The sequence below is a fragment of the Thalassophryne amazonica genome, chromosome 4 (genome assembly GCF_902500255.1).
Source record: "Thalassophryne amazonica chromosome 4, fThaAma1.1, whole genome shotgun sequence".
NCBI classification, from domain to species: domain Eukaryota; kingdom Metazoa; phylum Chordata; class Actinopteri; order Batrachoidiformes; family Batrachoididae; genus Thalassophryne; species Thalassophryne amazonica.
The window spans coordinates 16,288,091-16,302,511 of NC_047106.1; the positions used below are offsets into that span (position 1 = coordinate 16,288,091).

The following is a 14,421-nucleotide window of genomic DNA, read 5'->3' on the forward strand; positions in this document are numbered from 1 at the left end:
GACAAAGAGTCAGAGCTCTATTGAGCTGAGTATTCCTTTAACTTTAACTAGTAATGACTTCATGACTTTCTTTGCTAATAAAATTTTAACTATTAGAAAAAAACTTACTCATAACCATCCCAAAGACATATCGTTATCTTTGGCTGCTTTCAGTGATGCCGGTATTTGGTTAGACTCTTTCTCTCAGATTGTTCTGTCTGAGTTATTTTCATTAGTTTCTTCATCCAAACCATCAACATGTCTATTAGACCCCATTCCTACCAGGCTGCTCAAGGAAGCCCTACCATTATTTAATGCTTCGATCTTAAATATGATCAATCTATCTTTATTAGTTGGCTATGTACCACAGGCTTTTAAGGTGGCAGTAATTAAGCCATTACTTAAAAAGCCATCACTTGACCCAGCTATCTTAGCTAATTATAGGCCAATCTCCAACCTTCCTTTTCTCTCAAAAATTCTTGAAAGGGTAGTTTTAAAACAGCTAACTGATCATCTGCAGAGGAATGGTCTATTTGAAGAGTTTCAGTCAGGTTTTAGAATTCATCATAGTACAGAAACAGCATTAGTGAAGGTTACAAATGATCTTCTTATGGCCTCAGACAGTGGACTCATCTCTGTGCTTGTTCTGTTAAACCTCAGTGCTGCTTTTGATACTGTTGACCATAAAATTTTATTACAGAGATTAGAGCATGCCATAGGTATTAAAGGCACTGCGCTGCGGTGGTTTGAATCATATTTATCTAATAGATTACAATTTGTACATGTAAATGGGGAATCTTCTTCACAGACTAAGGTTAATTATGGAGTTCCACACGGTTCTGTGCTAGGACCAATTTTATTCACTTTATACATGCTTCCCTTAGGCAGTATTATTACACAGCATAGCTTAAATTTTCATTGTTACGCAGATGATACCCAGCTTTATCTATCCATGAAGCCAGAGGACACACACCAATTAGCTAAACTGCAGGATTGTCTTACAGACATAAAGACATGGATGACCTCTAATTTCCTGCTCAGATAAAACTGAAGTTATTGTGCTTGGCCCCACAAATCTTAGAAACATGGTGTCTAACCAGATCCTTACTCTGGATGGCATTACCCTGACCTCTAGTAATACTGTGAGAAATCTTGGAGTCATTTTTGATCAGGATATGTCATTCAAAGCGCATATTAAACAAATATGTAAGACTGCTTTTTTGCATTTACGCAATATCTCTAAAATTAGAAAGGTCTTGTCTCAGAGTGATGCTGAAAAACTAATTCATGCATTTATTTCCTCTAGGCTGGACTATTGTAATTCATTATTATCAGGTTGTCCTAAAAGTTCCCTGAAAAGCCTTCAGTTAATTTAAAATGCTGCAGCTAGAGTACTGACGGGGACTAAGAAGGAGAGAGCATATCTCACCCATATTGGCCTCTCTTCATTGGCTTCCTGTTAATTCTAGAATAGAATTTAAAATTCTTCTTCTTACTTATAAGGTTTTGAATAATCAGGTCCCATCTTATCTTAGGGACCTCATAGTACCATATCACCCCAATAGAGCGCTTCGCTCTCAGACTGCAGGCTTACTTGTAGTTCCTAGGGTTTGTAAGAGTAGAATGGGAGGCAGAGCCTTCAGCTTTCAGGCTCCTCACCTGTGGAACCAGCTCCCAATTCAGATCAGGGAGACAGACACCCTCTCTACTTTTAAGATTAGGCTTAAAACTTTCCTTTTTGCTAAAGCTTATAGTTAGGGCTGGATCAGGTGACCCTGAACCATCCCTTAGTTATGCTGCTATAGACTTAGACTGCTGGGGGGTTCCCATGATGCACTGAGTGTTTCTTTCTCTTTTTGCTCTGTATGCACCACTCTGCATTTAATCATTAGTGATTGATCTCTGCTCCCCTCCACAGCATGTCTTTTTCCTGGTTCTCTCCCACAGCCCCAACCAGTCCCAGCAGAAGACTGCCCCTCCCTGAGCCTGGTTCTGCTGGAGGTTTCTTCCTGTTAAAAGGGAGTTTTTCCTTCCCACTGTCGCCAAGTGCTTGCTCACAGGGGGTCGTTTTGACCGTTGGGGTTTTTACGTAATTATTGTATGGCCTTGCCTTACAATATAAAGCGCCTTGGGGCAACTGTTTGTTGTGATTTGGCGCTATATAAATAAAACTGATTGATTGAATTGATTGATTGTGTTGTGTGGGCCGCCAGAAGAGGAGGTACTGCTGGCCCACCACCAGAGGGCGCCCTGCCTGAAGTGCGGGCTTCAGGCACGAGAGGGCGCTGCTGCCACGGACACAGCCGGGGGTGACAGCTGTCACTCATTATCTCTTGACAGCTGTCACCCATCTACACTTCATCATCTCACTCCATAAAGACCAGATGTCATCTCCACCTCGTTGCCGAGATATCATCTACCTGTGAAGGTACTTTTCTCTGCTGACTTAAATCATTGAGTAATAACCTGAACTTCTTTGCAGCTGTATTCCTGTGGCGTTTCATTATCTGTGGATTGGCGTAAAGTGTGATCAGCGACGGCTTTGCTTCACACTCCAACCAGATAAGTGATTTAACAGGAGCTGCACGAGTGTGTGATTAGAGGTGGAGGTGACTTTCCACCTTCTGACTGTTTTTGTTACTGGGTGTGCACACACCCACATCTCACTGTTTGTGCTCCTCGCCAGCAGTACCAGGTCCGACAGTCGGGGACGGTGATCACCTGGGAATTCGGGACTTGGCGGCTCCAGTATTCACCAGGTTCGGTGGCAGTGGAAATCGTGTGGTTACGGCTCTTCTCTGAACAGACGTCTTCTATCCTCGAGCCTGCCCACATGTCACCTTTGTGTATTGACTGCTATCAGATTCTGTGATTGTCTGTATAATTGTTGTGCATATTCACAACATTAAATTGTTACCTTTTGGCTCATCTATTGACCGTTCATTTGCGCCCCCTGTTGTGGGTCCGTGTCACTACACTTTCCCCAACAGGATATCTCGGCCATTGTCATGGATCCCGAGGGGCGTCAACCATCTGTTGGACAGCCAATGGAAGAGCAGGGTGCACAGGCGTCGGCTGGAGGCGTGATTGGTGAGTTGCAGCACATCCTCACCGCCTTTACCACTCGGATGGACCTGATGACCGAGCAAAGCATCATCCTTAATCGCAGGATGGAGGCTCTCACCGCGCAGGTGGAAGCGCGGGCTCAGGGCGCTGCTGCAGCTCCTCCTCTTGCCGACCCGGTGCCGAATACAGACATTCCACTGGTCATTCAACAACCCCCCCCCCCACCATCCCCTGAAGCATACATAAGCCCCCCAGAGCCGTACGGAGGTTGTGTGGAGACGTGCGCAGACTTTCTTATGCAGTGTTCGCTCGTCTTTGCACAGCGTCCCGTGATGTACGCGTCTGACGCCAGTAAGGTGGCTTACGTGATTAATTTGAGTCGAGGTAAGGGATGCGCTTGGGCTACAGCGCTTTGGGAGCAAAGTTCACGGCTCCTTGCCTCTTATACTGGGTTTGTGAGGGAGCTCAGAACTGTTTTTGATCACCCTAACAGAGGCGAAACCGCGTCTACCGTGCTGCTGTCAATGAGACAGGGGTGCCGGAGCGCAGCCGAATATGCAGTCGACTTTCGCATCACAGCTGCGAGATCCGGCTGGAATATGACTGTGCTCCGCGCCGCCTTCATAAACGGACTGTCGTCGGTCCTGAAGGAGCACCTGGTGGCTAAGGAGGAACCGCGGGATTTGGCTGAGCTTATCGATTTGGTTATACGATTGGATAATCGGTTAGAAGAACGCCGACGGGAGCGAGGTGAAGGGCGTGGTCAGGCACAAGCCGTCCCTCTTCCTCCCGGGCCCGAAAGGGAGCCGTCTTCCCCACGCTCCACAGCCACAGCGCTCCATGTGGCTACAGCTCCCCCTGCTGATGATGCTAGGGACACGAGCAGGGCCACATTCAGACAGAGGAGGCTGGTCCGCGGGGAGTGCTTTGTCTGCGGCTCGAGTGAGCATCAGCAGAGAAACTGCCTCAAACGGTCAAAACACAAACGCCCGCCCTTAGAGACTGGGCTGATGGGGGGTCCTAAACATTCACGTGGGTCATACACATCTTTCAACACGACTCCCAGTTACAATCCTGAGCGGGGATTTAACCCTTCAAGCCCCAGCACTGGTGGACATGGGGTCAGAAGGGAATCTGCTGGACAGCAAGGGAGGTAGGGCTCCCTCTGGTGGCGCTTTCTTCGCCAGTGAAGGTGCGAGCATTAGATGGCACTCTTCTCTCTTTTATCACACACAAGACACTACCTGTAACCCTGGTAGTGTCTGGGAATCACCGGGAGGAGATTGAGTTTTTTGTGACTCCCGTGTGATTTTGGGCTTCCCATGGATGATTAAACACAATCCCCGGATTGACTGGCCGTCTGGGGTTGTGGCTCAGTGGAGCGAAACCTGCCACCGGAATTGTTTAGGATCCTCGGTGTATATGCTAATGAGGAGGTTAAAGTCCCTCCCAATCTGATGGCGGTGCTGGTTGAGTACCACGATCTTGCTGACGTCTTCAGCAAGGATCTGGCGCTCACCCTTCCCCCGCATCGTCCGTACGATTGTGCCATTGATTTGGTCCCGGGTGTTGAGTTCCCGTCCAGCAGGCTGTACAATCTCTCATGTCCTGAGCGCGAATCAATGGAGACCTACATCCGGGACTCATTAGCTGCCGGGCTGATCCGGAATTCCACCTCCCCGATGGGTGCAGGTTTCTTTTTTGTGGGCAAGAAAGATGGCGGACTTCGTCCATGCATTGATTACAGGGGGCTGAACGAGATCACGGTTCGCAACCAATACCCGTTGCCCTTATTAGATTCGGTGTTCACCCCCCTGTATGGAGAAAAGATCTTTACCAAATTGGTTGTTGGAGAACCGGCTGTTTGTGAAGGGCGAGAAGTGCGAGTTCCACCGAGAAATCTTGGAGTCATTTTTGATCAGGATATGTCATTCAAAGTGCATATTAAACAAATATGTAAGACTGCTTTTTTGCATTTACGCAATATCTCTAAAATTAGAAAGGTCTTGTCTCAGAGTGATGCTGAAAAACTAATTCATGCATTTATTTCCTCTAGGCTGTTGTGGGTCCGTGTCACTACACCTTCCCCAACAGATTGATCATAGTTGTATATACAACCCCAATTCCAATGAAGTTGGGATGTTGTGTAAAATGTAAATAAAAACAGAATATAATGATTTGCAAATCCTCTTCAACCTATATTCAATTTAATACACCAGAAAGACAAGATATTTAATGTTCAAACTGACAAACTTTATTGTTTTTGTGCAAATATTTGCTCATTTTGAAATGGATGCCTGCAACACATTTCAAAAAAGCTGGGACAGTGTTATGTTTACCACTGTGTTACATCACCTTTCCTTCTAACAACACTCAATAAGCGTTTGGGAACTGAGGACGCTCATGATTGGGTATAAAGGAGCATCCCCAAAGTCTCAGCCATTCACAAGCAAAGATGGGGCGAGGATCACCACTTTGTGAACAACTGCATGAAAAAATAGTTTAAGAATGTTTCTCAATGTTCAATTGCAAGGAATTTAGGGATTCCATCATCTACAGTCCATAATATAATCAGAAAATTCAGAGAATCTGGAGAACTTTCTACACGTAAGCGGCAAGGCCGAAAACCAACACTGAATGCTGGTGACCTTCAATCCTTCAGGTGGCACTGCATTACAAACCGACATCATTGTGTAAAGGATCTTACCGCATGGGCTCAGGAACACTTCAGAAAACCATGGTCAGTTAACACAGTTCGTCCCTACATCTACAAGTGCAAGTTAAAACTCTACCATGCAAACCGAAAGCCATACATCAACAACATCCAGAAACACCGCCGCCTTCTGTGGGCCGAGATCATTTCAAATGGGCTGTTTAACGTTATTTGGGATAGGGAAGCTGTCCTGCAGGACTTCAAAGACTGCGTTGGATTATGGCAATATTTGCCGTGTCAGGCATGCTTCCAGCACATTCTTGCTATGTGCTTAAATATTCCTGATATGTAGGAAATAGGCCCACAGTTTGACCTTGGCCTCTAACCTTGACTTTTAAAAGTTAAACCAGTCTATCCTGTGCAACAGTTTAAAAACAGAATATCATCAATTCCTCACATTTGAAATGCTTGAACAAATTCAAATTTGTGTGTGCTTTTTAATAAATGGCAAATAGTTGATTATTTTTCTGCTGTTAAGATCATGAATTATATAAATTCTGGGGTGATTGTGCTTTTGCGGTAGCTGGCCCCAGACTGTGGAACAAGCTACCTCTCGATTTACGCACTATTCCAGATCTAGAACTTTTTAAATCTAAGTTAAAGACTTATTTAAACTGGCTTTTAACTCCTAGTGGAGAGGTGACATGTTCTGTTTTATGTGCTGTTTTAAATTTATTGTACGTGTGTTGTAGTTTTGTGAATCTGTGTTTTTATTGTTAAGCACTTCGGACACCATTTGGTGCTGTGAAGCACTTTATAAATAAATGCTGATTGATTGATGAATTAAACTGCTCATCTTTGCAGCTCTGCAATATTCTGAGAATTAAGCCTGGATTTTGTCAGTTTTTTACTTTCAGGTTTGCTGCTTGTGCCATAATTTCAGCAAGTCCGGGGAGAAGTGAGCTGTGATTAAGTTTTTGAAGCTTGAGGGTGAGACGCCACAAAGAATCCATTAACACATCTGGAGTCCATGGAGACTCGGTGCCATCCTATGTCACTATCAAATTATGGTTCAGAGAATTTAAACAAGCTCCAGAGAGTGAGAAAGATGATTTCCATCCAGGCTGTGCAAAGGATCTGTCAGAAGAAAACATGGGCGAAGTGACTGAAAGGTCTCGCAACAGAAGCCATTTCTGAGTGACAGAGCTGGACTGTGATCTGGATCTCAGGCTGGAGTTTAAATTAAAATCACAATGAAAATATTCTTGATCATCATTTGAATATGTCCAGTAAAGTTTTAAGAAACATGGATTTTTTTCCACCAGGTATAATTTCCTCCACCGGTGTATCAAATAAACACTCAGGGCTAAAAACTGGACTCCAGTAGCCACCTTCAACAAGGCCATGGGGACTTTTACACATGCAGTTATAGTAATATCAACCCCCAAGGCCTCCCTCTTCCCAGCTGGGCGTGCCTGAAGGACCTCCTTATGGAGATGACCAGGGGGCAACCTCACCAGACACCCAAACCACCTCAGCTGGCTCCTTTTGATTTGAAAAAGCAGCGGCTCGACTCCTGAATAGTTGAGCTTCTCACCCAGTTCAGGAGTGTAAGCCCAGATACCCAACGGCCGCTTGTATCTGCAACCTTATTCTTTTTGTCATTACAAAAAGTTCATGACCATAGATCAGGACAGGAGCATAAATAATCAGGTAAATTGAGATCCACACCTTCCAGCTCAGCTCCTTCTTTACCATGATGGTCTGGAACAGAGTCCGTCAAACATCAGATGGCTCCCCAAGCCATCTATCACTCACACTCCAACTTACACCTACTCGTGAAATACGTAAACTCCTCCACTTGGGGCAGTAACTATTCCCTGACCCAGAGCAACCCGATCAGTTCATGATGACATCACGAAAAGTAAGCAAGTCCCTTCGGCTGCTCCTTTGTTTGCACTCAGGTTCACCACAGCAAAACCAAGGTGGATCTGCATGTTGAATTGGCACAGGTTTTACGCCGGATGCCCTTCCTGACGCAACTCCACATTACATGGAGAAATGTGGCAGGGGTGGGATTTGAATCCGGAACCTTCTGCACTGAAACCAAGCGCATTAACCACTTGGCCACCACCCCCGATGACATCAAGAAAAGTGATTTAATCAATTATTTAGTGATACATCACGAAATGTGTTACATTTTCATGACATATGACAAAATTATTTTGTGATGCTATCACAAAATTTTTGGGTTACGCAGAGTGGGCGTCTTATAGTTATGGTTGAAAAAGTGAAATAGACTTGACCATATCACAAAAATGTGGCACATTTTGTGATAGTATCACAAAAAAAGCATTAGACTGGGCTGCCCAAGTACAAAGGACAAATTTGATTTGGACAAATCAGATCTGGAGGTGCTGATTCTCATCCCAGTCACTTCACATTTAGCCACAATCCTGCTCAGTGTGCATCGGAGGTCACTGCCTGATGAAGCCAACACAACCGCATCATCTGCAATAAACAGAGATGCAACTCTGAAGTCAGCAAACCGGACACCCTCCGGTCCCTGACTGTGCCTTAAAATTCCGTCCAACAACACAAACAGGATTGGTGACAAGGGGCAGCCCTGGGGGAGTCCAACACCCACCGGAAACAGGTCTTTGAGTATGCAATGTCTCATATTTTGTTTCTGCTTTGCTGCAATATTTTACAAGACTAAAACAAACCACAACTGCCATTTTCTTGTTAACACCTTTACAAGACACTATGCAAGTTTAATTTAGTTACACAGAATTTAATGGCTGGTAACTTATTTTCCACAAAATATGGTATTCACCTGACCTGGCACCTTTATGCAAAGAAATATGTTTATGCATGTAGATCTGATGGTTATGCTGAGTATGCGGTGGCTACAGAGGCGTGGTTGGTGATCAGATGACTATGTTTCTGCTCAAAGACATTGGAGGCTTCCCAAGAGATGAACGACTGGGTTGAACTACATGGAAATTATGTGGGAAGATAAAGTGTGAGCTTTATATGTAAGCCGGAGACTGATGGGAAAGATGGTGCAAAGACAGAAACATGCCCGGTTGGGTTCAAAGACTGGATATCACAATTACGTGCCACATGATAAGTCCAGCCGAGCCACCACGAAACTGCTGACAAGTTCAAGGGATGTTTGCTGCCACAGCAACATAGCAATGCTAATATGTTGTTCACATGGCTAAAAACCAAACCTCAAAGCTTAACCCACAACAGCACAGGAGTGCATTAAATCAACTGTCATTGTCAACACACTCGAAAGAGACTTTTAAGGAAAATGTCTTGAAAGCACCATCACTCCTCTTTATACCTGGAGAACAAAGTGTGCTAATTTTTACAGCAGCGTGAAATACTGAGGAAAAGTATTTAATCATAAGAGAGGGTTTTCTAATTATTTATTTTTTTCATTTACTTTGTTACCCCTTGAGGATGCAAAATTAAACCTCCCTGAATGTTGTCTCGATAATTTTCAAAGAGCTTCACAAAAAATGTTAGCATTTCCATTTCACGCATTTATTTAAATATATGGAATTTTCAGTGGATCAGTGGAGAGAATCGCTGATGATGGCAAAATTCCGATATCACCGTCTCTTCCTTAGAGCCACTCGAGTGACAACCAGCTGTCAGGTTTGCTTTGTAGCTCAGCTGTCTAACATGAAAATTACTGATGTGAAAATGAACAGACTTCCACAGATGTAAAGACATGAACTGGGAATTCTTCTGTTTCATAACAGGACTGAACATGTTGTACTTTATTCTATTTAATGACAGCACACATGCCAGGGCAGGATGGTGCCCAAGTGGTTAGTGCACTTCAAAACAGACATTTCCCAGTTCAAGACCACCCGTGCCCATTCTCCTTGTACTTTGGAACAGTTTCAGGGGGCATCAGGTAAGTCCGTATTGGATCAACTGGAAGACAAAGACTTTACTTACATGTAATAAAATGTTAGAACATTGTTGCACAATTATTTTCAGGGTCTGATGGAATGCCAAGGTTTCAGGCTGAGTGTGCGTTTACTGAGGTGAGGATGGTCACCTTCAAATCAGCGTCCATGATCCTCTGTCTGAAAATGGTGGTTTGTCCCCTCTGGGTCATGTGAGAGTTACTGCCCCAAATGGAGGCGTTCAAATATAAATGAGAGCATGGTTGAGCGTGAGATCGATGTATAGATTGGTGTTACATCTGAGGTCCTATGCACGCTGTACCAGAATGTCGTGGTTAAGAAAGAGCTGAGCCAGAAGGTGAGAATCGACTTGTGATCCTATCCCCACTTATGGTCATGAGTTTTGGATGATAACTGAATGATCATGGATACAAGTGGAAGAAATGAGTTTCCCCCATCAGGTATCTAGGCTTCCACTTGGGGACACAGTGAGAAGCTTGAACATCCAGGAAAGACTCAAGACTACAGTCGCTGCTTCTTCGCATTGAAAGGAGCCAGCTGAGGTGGTTCGGACAACTAGTGAGGATGCCCCCTGGTCATCTTTCTAGGGAGGTCTACTCTCTCGTAGGTATTAGTCAGCCTCTGGATGGCTGCAGGTGCTGATGGTGTGTGTGCGTGTGTGTGTGTGTGTGGGTGCACCTGCTGTCTGTGAATGTGGGATCCTATCCCTTTGACTATGGTGCTACGGGCCTCAGCCTCAGAAGCACGTTGATGCTCAGGGACATTGCCTGGTGTTGCCCCGCTGTCTAGTGTCAAGTAGAGCATTGGTCTGCCTTTTATGTTGGGTTTGGGCTCTGTCAGGTGTCATGGCCAAGGGTCTGTATCCTGTGGGCCTATGGTCACTAGTCTGGGTTACCCGATGTGCCTCTCCACGGTGCAGCTGGTCTGGTTCCTGAGGGTACTCCAGTCCTGCTGGAAGTGTGAAGAGCTGACCTTTGAACAGCCTGTCCTCTCACTGTCTGTCCTCTCCCGCGGAGTCTCCTTTATTCAGTGCCTGCCATGAGTAGGGGGGCCGCCTCTGGTGTGGAGCAATTACGCATCCCATGATATACTGTATGCATGGATTTATGTGCAGCTTTCACACAATGCACATGAAAACACACAGCTCACATTTCTTCTCTCTCATGGAATTTTACTATTATTGTTTCAGTTATATTCATTCTGTGTTGTTTTCTTTGTAGCCAATTAAAATGAGCAGAAAAACAAAAGCACCAACACTTTGCTGCAGTGTTAAAAATTGTACATATACTCTTAAAAGTATTAGCCAACTGTGACTAGTATTAGAGCAGATAAGTGGGCAAAAAATAAATAAATAAACGGCCTTAAAAGTGTATTTAAATACATTTACATTTAACTGTTAAAATATGTAACCAAAGCCAAGAACACTTGGCTTTTCGGTTGTTATTTAATTCAAGGGTCCTTAGGAAAGACGTTGAGTCACTAAACTGTACTGAATTATTATTTCATTCCTCAAATACATGAATGATAAATCAATGACAGAAGGGGGCCGTTGTGGTATACAGAGGCAAAATTTTTTGCCTGAATTGTTCCTCCCAAAACCTTATTATGCTCTTTAAAAAAAAAATACCACCAGAGGTGAAAGAACAGAACTATATTTAATGTGCAATTACATTTTAATCCCTTATCTCAATAATGGCTTTAATAGAAAGTACCGCCTAAATACCGAACAGTCAACATACAGTCAGAGTGCTTCACGGCTGAATGCTTTGTCACGTCACTCCATCGTCTTCTCCTCCCTGCACGTGGATCAAAGGGGAATCCTTCTGCTATTAGTCAGCTAATGACATGCACTCTTTTCACTTGGACGATTCCTCAGACGTTATCGCCTTTGTATCCTGGAAGGAAGCTTGATTTCCTCAGAGACACACACTTGCCAAGCAGCACCCAATCACTGTCCAAACAAATGAGCCAAGAGGAAAGGCCCAATTGTTTCAAGCTTTCTCTGATAAAGGATTTCCAACCCCAAGTCAGAAAAAGTTAGAACAGTATGGAAAATGCTAAAAAAGAAAAAAAAAAAAAAAAAACAGTGATTCTTAAATTTACATTGACTTCTATGTCATTGCATACTGCATGAACCCAAGATATTTCATGTTTTGTGTGGTGAACTTCATTTCATTTGTTAATATACATCTATTCCTGCATTTAAAGCCTGCAGCACATTCCAAAAAAGTTGGAATGCAAAACATTTATCAGTTTGTAATGTTGCCATTCCTTCTGACAACACTGAATGCCTGAATGCTTCTTGACATTGAGAATACCAAGTGATGAAATGTGTCAGGTGTTATTTTGTCCCACTTTTTTTTATGCAAACTCATCTTAAGGTGTGCACCAGTACATTGAACTTTTCAATTCAAAATTATTCACACATTACAAATAATGCTTTTAGTGGCAATTGTGAATGTAACTCTGAATTGTAGTGCTTGACAGGTTTTGTAAAGTAGTACTTTGCCCATGTGGTTATATCAGCTATTGATGATTGACAGTTCAGGTTGCACCCTTGACCATTGCATTGAAGTTCCTCCAGTTTCCTTGAATTGTTTAATAGTGATGTGCACTGTAGAGGGACAAACATGCAAATCCATTGCAATCTTTCTTTGGGGAGTATTGTTTTTAAATATTTCAGTGATTGTCTCATGTATTCTGCCCATCTTAGCTCCTCTAAGTCTCTGTCTTTCATGGATACTGCTTTAGTATAAAACCATGATTACATTCACCTGTTGACATCACCTGTTTGAAATAACATCCGATTTTCTTACCTCATTTCTAGTGTTAAATTGCCCTGTCATTTTAATTCTTAGTTGTATTTATTTGTTGGTTAAACTTCTCATTTTTAGATATTTTAACTTGCTTTATTGTTTAATTGTGTCAAAGATTTTATGCGACAGTAGTATTTTATGTTTCATGTTCAGCACTTTGTGGCAGATGTTGTTTTAAAGTACTATATAAATAACATTATGAGTTGAGTCACAACATTTTTTTTCATTCTGCTGAAGGCCTGAAATGCACAAATGGATGTATATTAACAAGTGAAATGAAGCTGACCAAACAAAACATAAATTAAAAACATCATCTCTTGGGTTCATACTAACTGCAATGAAATAAAAGTGAAATGTAAAACCCCTCTCACACCTTGAGAATTTAGCCAGCATGTGCTGGCCGTATTAAAAATGCTGGCATACGCTGGTGTATGTCTAATAAGTTATGGGTAAGTTTTGTATAAGTTAAGAGCATGTTGAAGCATGTTGAAATAGGTTGTACTATGCCGAGTATCGCAAAACGTTTTGAATATGCACAATATTTTCAACATATGTCAGTGTATGACTCATACATTCTGCATAGTTGCAGGTTGTAAGTTATGCAGTTGTTGACACGTTTCTTGTAAGTTACTCATAAGTCAAAATACATCAATTGGTGCTGTCCATTGATTGGGTGAAAGCTGCAGTCCTCATGCAAACAGATTGTTACAAATATTAAAACCATTCACACACGGAGTATAAAAATAAAGTCTTAATTGGACTTGTTTGTTTGAGTGGATTCATCATCACTGCCTGAGAAGACATAATCCACATACAGCGTCTTGATTTTGGAAAGCAACGCCTGAAAATACTTTAATTCCTTGTCGTGGCTGAAGAAATGTCACATTTTAAAGCAAGTCCCTTAGTGATTTCCTGCTCCAGGTGCGTTTCTCAGCCTGAATCAGAGAACGCCGGCTCTTTGCACCACAAGAAGAAAGTTAATTTATTTTAAAAGTTGAAACAGTCACAGCGCCTCATTCATTCATGTCAATGTTTGCCACAGACATCAATTGATTCTTCAGCAGTCTGCACTTGAAAAATCCCATGATCCACCAAGACCAAATAAAATAAAATAAAATGTTAAACTACTCTGTTTTGCCTCCGTGTGGAGAAGAGACACTGCGCGACAGCGTACATGTGCTCGATGATGTGCTCATCAATATTTAAGTGTTTCGCCTATCAAAAAGAGTTCTGCCAGCAGTGGAAGCGCAAACCAAGCAAGACGTAACTGTTCCAACATGCATCATTATCGGTGAGTACTGACATTTCATTTTTCATTTATTTATATAGCGCCAAATCACAACAAAGGTGCCTCAAGGCGCTTCACACAAATAAAAAAAATCAGGCAACAGAAAAAAAGAATCAGGCATCAGAAAGTCAATAAATACAATACAATTTGTCAGCATTAAGTAACAAGAAAAACAAAAGAAATGCCAAGGTGATCGCCAGCCACTAGCCCCAAGCCTCAGCAAAAACCCCAGAATCTAAATAAAGTTGAGGCCACAGCACGCTCCGTTTCCTAATAAAATGAATTAAAAGATTACAAAGCATAGTAACATACTATGCCAGTTTACTAGCCATATGAAAGGGAAAATAAGTGTGTCTTAAGTCTGGACTTAAGTCTCCACAGAATCTTACTGTTTTATTGACACGGGGAGATCATTCCACAGAACAGGGGCATGATAAGAGAAAGCTCTGTGACCCGCAGACTTTTTATTCACCCTAGGAACACAAAGTAGTCCTGCACTCTGAGAAAGCAGAATCCGAGCCGGTACGTAGGGTTTAATTAGGTCAGCTAGGTAGGGAGGTGCCAGTCCGTGAACAATTTTATAGGCTAACAGCAGAACCTTAAAATCTGATCTCACTGGGGCAGGAAGCCAGCGAAGAGATCCCAAAATGGGTGTAATGTGGTCAAACC

The 14,421-nt window shown here is 42.9% G+C and overlaps 1 protein-coding gene across 1 annotated transcript in view; it reads right to left on the reverse strand.

The window, feature by feature from the left end:
- The window catches only part of lrfn1 (leucine rich repeat and fibronectin type III domain containing 1), a 639,132-nt gene that overhangs the window by 549,833 nt on the left and 74,878 nt on the right, over positions 1-14,421 (reverse strand). The window lies entirely within an intron of this gene.